Genomic DNA, 9006 nt, shown 5'->3' on the forward strand with positions numbered 1-9006 from the left:
GTGTGTGTGTGTGTGTGTGTGTGTGTGTGTGTGTAAAAGGGGGGTAGAAGTAATGCTAATGAATAGCAGTTTCAGCTGGAGAGGAGGGTGTCAATGGGAGAGGGAAACAATATTACAGTGGGTGCAGCACTAAAAATATTTTTGTTCAATAAAATATTTACATTTATATAAAAAGTCTCTTTTATATCGTGCCAACTATATACAAAAAAATAGTAAATTCCCTATGTATACTACTATCACTGCTAGCCTACATCATTTTTCTCCTGAGCTTGCTGGTTTTTAGTTGTAGCTATATTGGTGATAGAACACCTGTTACCGTATTCAATATTTCAAAAATACCGTATCCAGCATTAGTGCTGTATGTGACCTATGGGTTATAATTTAAGTAATGAATTTTACAGTAGACACTCCTATGATAGGAGCGAGTTATCTTAAAAGAAAATGATTGATAAGAAATACTTCATTAGAAAGAATCGCTGTTGTACATTCCTGGAAGATTGCCATTTATGCTTCACATGGTGATAAACAGACTAATACATGAGAATAAACATCTGGCTGTGTTATGCCTGAGTTTATAGGGTTCATTAGATTGATTGATGTCCATTGTGTTCTTTTCTGTTATACTGTAACTTCTAGGAAGCTTGTCACTAATATATAAAAAAAATTAATGTTATATTTTCCTGTCTCCAGTGGTGAAATTATTTTTCCGTGAATACTTTATATGCTTGAAAATAGCTTACGGTGATCATACACAGTGTGTTTTGCGTGTGCAATGCGATGCGCGCTCCCGCACACATCCCATCGCTCAGTTCAAAAAATTTTGTGCTGCACATACCGGTACTTTTTGAACTAGCTTTGGATCGCATCGCAGGCAAATTGCATGGGATGCTACAGTATGCGATGTAGTCCAAAATGCATCCAGTTATTGTACCATGTATGGGCACCTTTAGACCAAGGCATTATCTAGCGCACAAACTATGGAGATGGTAAAACAGCTGACAGATATTGAGCTACAGCATGGCTTTGACCAATGACATATAAGAATGCAGCAGTGTGTGGATGCAGAAGGGGAACACATAGAATAACATCAGTGTTGTCATTTAATACAGAGTATAACATTGGATGTGATACATTATGATGATTGGGAGCTTTAGAAATTGATAAATACTCCTGCACCAGTTACACCATAAACATTGTTGCATAACTGTTAGCAACGTGAAGCTTCCATCACATTCTCTATCAGGTGAAAGTGTTGGATGGAAGCTCTATGATTAACACATAAATATGGCTCACTAAAAATGTAACGGGTCCAAGTACTAAGTGGTGTTAAAGGAGCTGAATGAAAAAGATAATCCCCTGTACGTATAACTTCTCAATATGTAATAAAGGGATTTCTCTGCCTTCAGTCTTCTAGCACTAATGGCAGGCTACAATGTTGGGGTTGCAGCTAAATCACTAGCACTGCCCTTAACTATGAGACCAGGGGGCGCATTCAGAAAAGACGGAGCACCATGGAAGAGGAAGAGGGGGGTGGGGTGTTAGCTGCTCCCAGAAAAGTGTGGTTTTGAAACAAGGGCATGGCCTAGCAACAAGGGGAGTGGACTCAAAGGGAATATCATAACTGTATGATTAGGATAGGGTGATGCCTTGCAAAAGTGGGGGGCAGGAGTAAGAGGGTGCTGGGTATGAGTGAAAGAGAGAGGGTGAGTAACAGGAAGATATCAAGAAGGGAACTCCGCAATGTGGTTGTTAGGCCAAGCTGCTGTTACAATAAAAATGGGGCATCACTCCCAATAACGAATGAACATAGGTACAGTAAATAGTTAGTAACTGTGCTAATATAACATTTGTCCAGGAATATAGATACAATAAGGGTACATTTACTAAGTTAATGTTAAAAACAATTCATACAATATCAGACAATTCATATAATATTCACCCAGATGGTTTAGAGCAGATTTATTAAGCTATAGTGATAAAGTAGCTGGTACTTCTTCACAGTCTGGGTTTGAAAAATGACTGTTGTGAGCTGATTGGTGGTAAAGTACTTGCCACATTATCAATTCACCGGCTAAATAAAACTGCCCTTAAATGTGGTAGTAGAATGTCCATTCCTATAGTGCCCCGACTGAAGGAAATCCCATTGTTTAGTCAGGCAAAACTTGTGTGGTCCCAAGTACCTCTGTATATCCAATGGCTTGTGGAGATTATGTTCCTTCCTCCTCAGAAGCTAATACTGTAGCTATTGATGTAACGGAGGCCATCTTTTTAAACAAGGCCAAATTCTGGAAGAGGGTGATCCCATTCCTAGGTATATATAGGTCCACAGGCAGACATATGGGAAAGTCCAGGGCTGGTCCAGTCATAAAGTGCTCAAGCGCTAAAACAGGGAGAAGGTGACATCTGTTGGTGGTCAAAGCAGTGGGTGACTGGAAGAGGGCTATGCCAGGGAGAGGGTGATGCCAGGCAGAGAATGAAAGCCGTGGATGACAGGGAGAAGGTGGAAGCAGAAGGTGACAGGGAGAGGGCAACAGCAGTGGGTGACAGGGAAAGGGTGAGAGCAGTGGATGACAAATATATATTACAATATGCCAATTTTCATACTTGGCCCGGAACTGCGTGGCAGCTCCTCCTTGGATTTAAAGCTGGGTATGGTAATGAGTTTCTGATATCAGATTCCTGGCACCGGTGGCAAGGACATGAAGCCAGAGTGACATCAATAGGGAAACGATAATGGATTGTGGGTCCTCCTTCTCCTCTGGCCAGACTGCACTCATACATCAGCTGACAGCTCAGCCTGTCAGGTGCTCTACTGTACATTACTGGGGGATGGACAGGTGGCATTCAGTGCAATGAGTCATTGTAACTGATTCTAATGCTGTGTGACCCCTTGCGTTGTTTAAATAATAATAATAATAATAATAATAATAGAAAAATAAATTATCATAAATGAATGGGGGTGCCTTGGTGCCCCCAATCTGTCACTGTCTAGGACTACTTAGAGTCCCAGGTGTTATTAAGAATAGAGGTCACTTACTGTTGGTTGTCTTCTCCAGTGCTGGTCTCACCACCTGAAGCTGCTGTTATTGCTTCTCTTCATGTGAAGAAGCAGGGAGCTCTTTGTCACATTGGCTGTTTGTCAATAAAGTTTGTTTCACAAAACAAATCTGCTGCAAATCCACGGGACTCTGGAAATGACAAGTTTATTCACAATGCAGAGACAAAAAAGCCAGTCACAAGCATTTCACCATTTTTACTAGTGCTGATGACCGTTTACATCTGAGCTATAGCACACACACATATGACATACCTCCCAACTCTCCCATTTTATGTCCTGTTTTTTAGGAGACTTTATTAATGTACAACATGCAGATAGAAGTGTCCCACAGTAGGGGGAGGGAGAATGCGCAGTTGGGAGTCCCCTTGTCATTTGCAGAGTAGTGATGAATAGATGCTTTGCACATGCACACAGAGGAGGTGATTCTGGTTGACCCGCAAAGCTGCAAAATTTTCAGCTTTGCGGGTCCTCTAAACGCCGCTTGGTGCCCGCACAAATACCCACCCCCTCTTGCACACTGATTTACCTGCACGCATGTGAATGCGGGGGCAAAATGATTTGATGGTCGCCTCTCTGGTGTCTTACACCTGCGAGCACCCTGTGCGGGAAGCGTCATGGGCGTATTTCCATGGGAACTCCCACGAAACACTGAGCTTTCCCATGGGGGTGACCATGGACCGTCATTTCACACCCCCCATCCGCACTGCTGTGTGCAAGCAGACAGCGAATAATCACTGTCTCCCTCGCACACAGAGGCTGCACATGCGTATAAATACTTATGCTCAATCTCTAAAAATCGTTCCCCTATGCGAACGTGCAGGGGAGCGATTCAAGTAGATTCCCCTTCCAAGTCTGATCACTATAGTAGCCGCCAGAGCGCTGGGCTTGCCCACACAATGACAACAAGTTGGAGGTTTGGTTTACAAGTGTGTCATCCCGTGAAGAGACAACCACTTTTGCAGAGGCCCCACACCCTCTTCGTGAGTCCCGATTCAGACAATGATGATGTTGGGAGGTATGGTATCATACAGCTTGAATGGTCTGCTTTTGCAGCAATGAAATGAACACCCCATTACAGTACAAAGCCTACCTTAACATGATCCATCATGCTGCTACAGGTGCAAGTGGGCACAACTGGAAGTTTCATATAATCTGCATGGTCGCCTGTGCGAGTGACCTGCTTTCAAGGCCACACAAACTAGCATATGACTCACTCTGCATCCTCCCTATAGGTTTCTGTTTTATATTGTTCAAAACATCACCAAGTTAGCCATTATTTTTACAATACTTATATTTATTAATGAATAAATTGATTCTGAGCTGGATTGTTGACAAAAACTGTCATTGCAGTCCAGTGCTGCTTGCTACTTATGATATGTTAAATATTATGTCATAGTAAATTCATTTTAAAGCTAAAATAGGTGTAATATGGCAAGTAAACAGCTTACAATTAATTGACAGTATATATCAATGTATAGCTGGAATAAGAGTAATTACTAGAGTTTTATTAAGATTTATTTTGAAAGTGACAACATTTTTTGTGGTAATATGGGTGGGAAATAACAATGAAATCACAAATGACATTCAAATAATAACACATGTCAGCGGAGACCAAGGTAGTTAAGGCAGTGCTTGTGAAAACTAATTTAGGGTAATTAGTGTATGAAACTCAATATGTAGTAAGTTTGTTTTTTCAACTGTATTATATAATAATAATGCAAGTTTTGAGGGGAAAAAAGCCTGCCAAACTTTGTAGAAACTTGCTGATAACAGTGCTATAGTTTACATAGCTGTATGGTTAATGGCAAGACAATGCCATATAGCTGAGGTTCGGTCATGTATGGGAAACTTTACACATAAGAATGAATGCTACTTAGCCATTTTTTTTATAAAGAAACTTGCTTTTTAGGCTCAACAGTACTTCAGTTTGAACTTTTATTTTTTTACAACTCTTTTAACTCTGTTTTATTACAGTATGTCTCATCAAAGTGGGAACACTTTCAGACCTTTTTTTTTAAAGTCCCATATTTACTCATCTTAAGTTTGTAAATAGTTCCACTTATTGCGTCCAGATATTCGTGGCAGCCTGTTCACTACCTTCTACAGAATGTAGGTTGGAGTAGAAGGACCAATGAGAGGCCACAATGTCTGTGAAAAATGTCCAGGGTACAATGGACACAAGGAGTATCAAGGGAAAGTGAATAGTTTTAATATCTTACCTGCTGTTTATGTTGTATTTTTCAGTTTGTATTAAAGTCTATGAATTATGCCCATTCCCAGGGCTTAAAGTGGTCCTAAAGAGGTGGTGAAACTCATTTCCCTCTGCCACCTAATTCCTTCCCCCCACCACCACTTTAATACCTTCTTACTCCACAGATACTGTATGTCACATCAACCAGAATCTCCACAAAAGATACCATCTTGCCACGCAGATGTCAAACTTAAAGCCCCCATATACTACTGGGAGGTATCCCATGCATACCTCGCATGTGATACCCCACCTAATACACGTTGGGGAGCCATCGGGCTCCCAGGTGGCAGGATCACATACGACGCCAATCTATTGTATGTGATACCATTGACTGCCACAGGATCCAACAATTCCTTGTGGCAGCCATTGCAATCTCTGGGTTTCGTGTGTATCCGGTCAGATCCGAAAGGTAAAACACACATGATATGGCATTTTTCACATTATTTATTGGCTGAATAGGGCACAATCGAATGAAAAAGGGACATATCGTATAAGTATATGGGCACCTTTACAGAACTAGACAATCAGCTCGTATCTGTTATTTTTCAAAGACAGCCTATAAATTGTAAGCCAGAAGCTGATTGGTTTGTAATTTTTCTCTCACAATTTTATTGCCTGTTTTGATACAGTACATCTTAGAATATAATAACTGATATTTCTACTGTACATAAAAATGTGTATTTTCAGATAGATCAACTACATTAAATTATTATTTCATGGAAATCATTAAAAACACACAGCTAGAAAAAATGTGTATACTGTATGTGCAAACTCTGCTAGGTGACAGGAGTACAATATTAAGGACACACAGGACCTGATTACTATACAATGCCTAGATACTACTACACACTGAAGCAGCTGGATGGTAGTAGTATCCATCACTTTTGCATGCTTATTTGAAAACAATGAAGTGGATTAGTGATGTTGATAAATAAATCTGAATAAGGTGCTCCTCATCTTACATATGCAAGAATACAAGAATTAATTTTTTTTTTGCTGGTGAAGGTATTGTACCCCTTCAGTGGTGTGGTTTTATTTTTAAGGTAGCGCTCCCCACTGGGCGATTTTTTTAGGGGGAATGCAGCCCTCCTGAGCTGGGCAGTGCCACTGAACACTATGCCCGGCCCTGCACCCCGGCCCTGCACCCGGCAACCCAGCGTGTCAGTAGTCGGTGCCGTAGGCTGTCATACAACAGTTGGGAGGGGGGGGCAGGGAGAGAAGGAGGCGCAGTGGAGGAAAGGGAGCGCTAAACAGTGGCAATCCTGAAAATTTTCCGGGTTTGCCAGTCCGGGCACTGAGGCATAGCCAGGAAAATTCTTGGGATTACCACTGAAGGGGTTAAACATGATTTAAGGAGCAAGCACAACTGCAGGGAGGTTACACCAAAATATCTTGTTCTTACAAGTTCTTGGTAGTGGAAGCAAGGCATTGCCCTACAGTATATACACACCATAAATGGAATGTCTTTTGCACCTCCCTGGCATAAACGGATTCCCCACAATGCAAACTAGGTACTTGCCTAGGACCCAGCAGTTCCCAAGGGGCCCCTTGAAAGATATCCCGGTCACCCAAAGTGTTCCCAGAGGAGCATTGGGTGACTATTGCATGACATCATGACATAACATGGATGTGCCCACAGTCCCAAAGCCATTTTGATTTTGTTTGATAGGATAACTTTTTACTTTAAATGTGACACACGTCATAAGTCTACTTCTAAAACACCTAAAACCTGAATCAGTTTTGAATGCAATCAGATGCGGAACTACCACTGGTGCAGCCGGGGCATTACACCAAGCCCTGCTGCAGTGAAGGGTCCCGCAACTGGCCGGATTATCAGCAATTACTAAATACAGTATGCTGATGCGGGTCCTCTTCACTGCTGCAGGTCTTGGTGCCAGAGACCATAATGATGAACAGGGAAGAGTGTCTGACCAGAGAAGAGAAGGGAGACCACTTCCTCTCCATGCCCCACCTATCACCTCAGTACCAACGATAGTGTCCTTGGCCACCAGCATGTACAGTACACCACACACAGCATCAGGTCAGATCTGATTGTGATTCAGAAACTTAAGGATAACATAGAAACACAATTTACTTAATTAATTTTTTCTTTCTAAATTTCCTAATAAGAATCTTTTAGCCTAGAGGTGCTGTGAAAAAAACACTTATATACTGGGGCGATATGACTCACAAAATTTTGTGAACCAATTGAATAAATTACATTTAGCTAATGTGTGACCAACACAATTTCTATTGCTGTAACTACATGTGCCTAGATAATAAATTATGGCAATTTGATGTTTCATTTATTTGCAATGACTTATTCACAATTCATCTGAAACATCCCCAAAATGACTGAATATAAAGGGGTTAAATCATGTTTAAACAGAAATAAAAAATTGTGGTGTCAAGTTGCTGGTTACCGAGATGGGGAGCAAATCTTGATAATGTCACTTGTTTATGCAAATCTTACTACAGTATGGGAACATTTACAGTTCATTGCCTGATTAGACAGAGATTTGTTGCAGTTCACAGCTGGGAGTTGTCTGGTTTTGCCTTTCAGTTGGTTCTGCCTGTATTTGTTATTGTTTCAAATTCTAAAAATGTTTTACTCAAATTTAGAAAGCACAACATTTGGACAATGATAAACGAATGACAAGAATGATATAAACTTCAGTGGAAGCCCTTGCAGAGCACACCCTGGGAGAACAGCATGTCTCCAGCTGTGCAACTTTACACTCAGCTAATAAAGGATTCTGTTTTCAGAATAAATGATAATTATTTTCTTTGAGTTTGAAAAGGTAAGAGGTTACTCTCAGAAACTAACTCTGACATGTCTGTGACAAGAATAAAGGGCAGCATTACAATGTCTATATAGCTATCGCCCAGCAAACATGCTAAAATAAATATTATCGCAACACTATACAAACTACGATAGCGGCACACAAATTATTTTGCTTATTTACACTGCATTTCAGATTATACTGTGTGCAAGAAAATTGCCTTGAAAATAAATGAATCCAATAATATTTTTTTTTCTGATAAAGATTAAATTGAGAATTCATGGACACATTTTCTCAGCCTAGTGAATTCAGGAAAATGGAATAATACGTTTTGCACACAATACTGTATCTTTGTGATACATTCATTTTGTATGTATATAGGACTCTATATACACATTCTAAAAATGTTGTCCATAGCAACCAATCAGATTCTTTATATCATTTCTTTATTTCATCCTAGAAAATCTGATTCTGATTGGTTGCTATTGGCAACATAAACTCTTTATTTTAAAAAGCTTTAGTAAATTTACTCCAGTGTGCAAATAAAAAAAATAGTTATTTTAATGCATCAGTACACAGAAAACTGTGATCTTTGCTTACATTTTTAACAGTGTGCAAAGCGTGTCCTTAATGGCTCCTTACAGTATATTGTACTAGGGGAGATTGGTACTAAATCCCGGAAGTCGGAATCCCAGCGTTCAAAATCCTGACGCCGGAATCCCAAACGCCGAAATCCCGACAAGGGGGGAAGTGGATCGCACCCCCTTGCAGGCTCGCTGCGTTTACCAGGCAGCGGGCCTGGTGCCTCGCTTCGCTCGGCACACTAATTTATACTCCCTCTATGGGTGTCGTGGACACCCATAGAGGGAGAAAGTGTCGGGATTTTGGCAGTCGGGATTCCTGCGTCGGAATTT

Source organism: Crinia signifera, chromosome 3 (assembly GCF_055691185.1).
Source record: "Crinia signifera chromosome 3, ASM5569118v1, whole genome shotgun sequence".
NCBI lineage: Eukaryota > Metazoa > Chordata > Amphibia > Anura > Myobatrachidae > Crinia > Crinia signifera.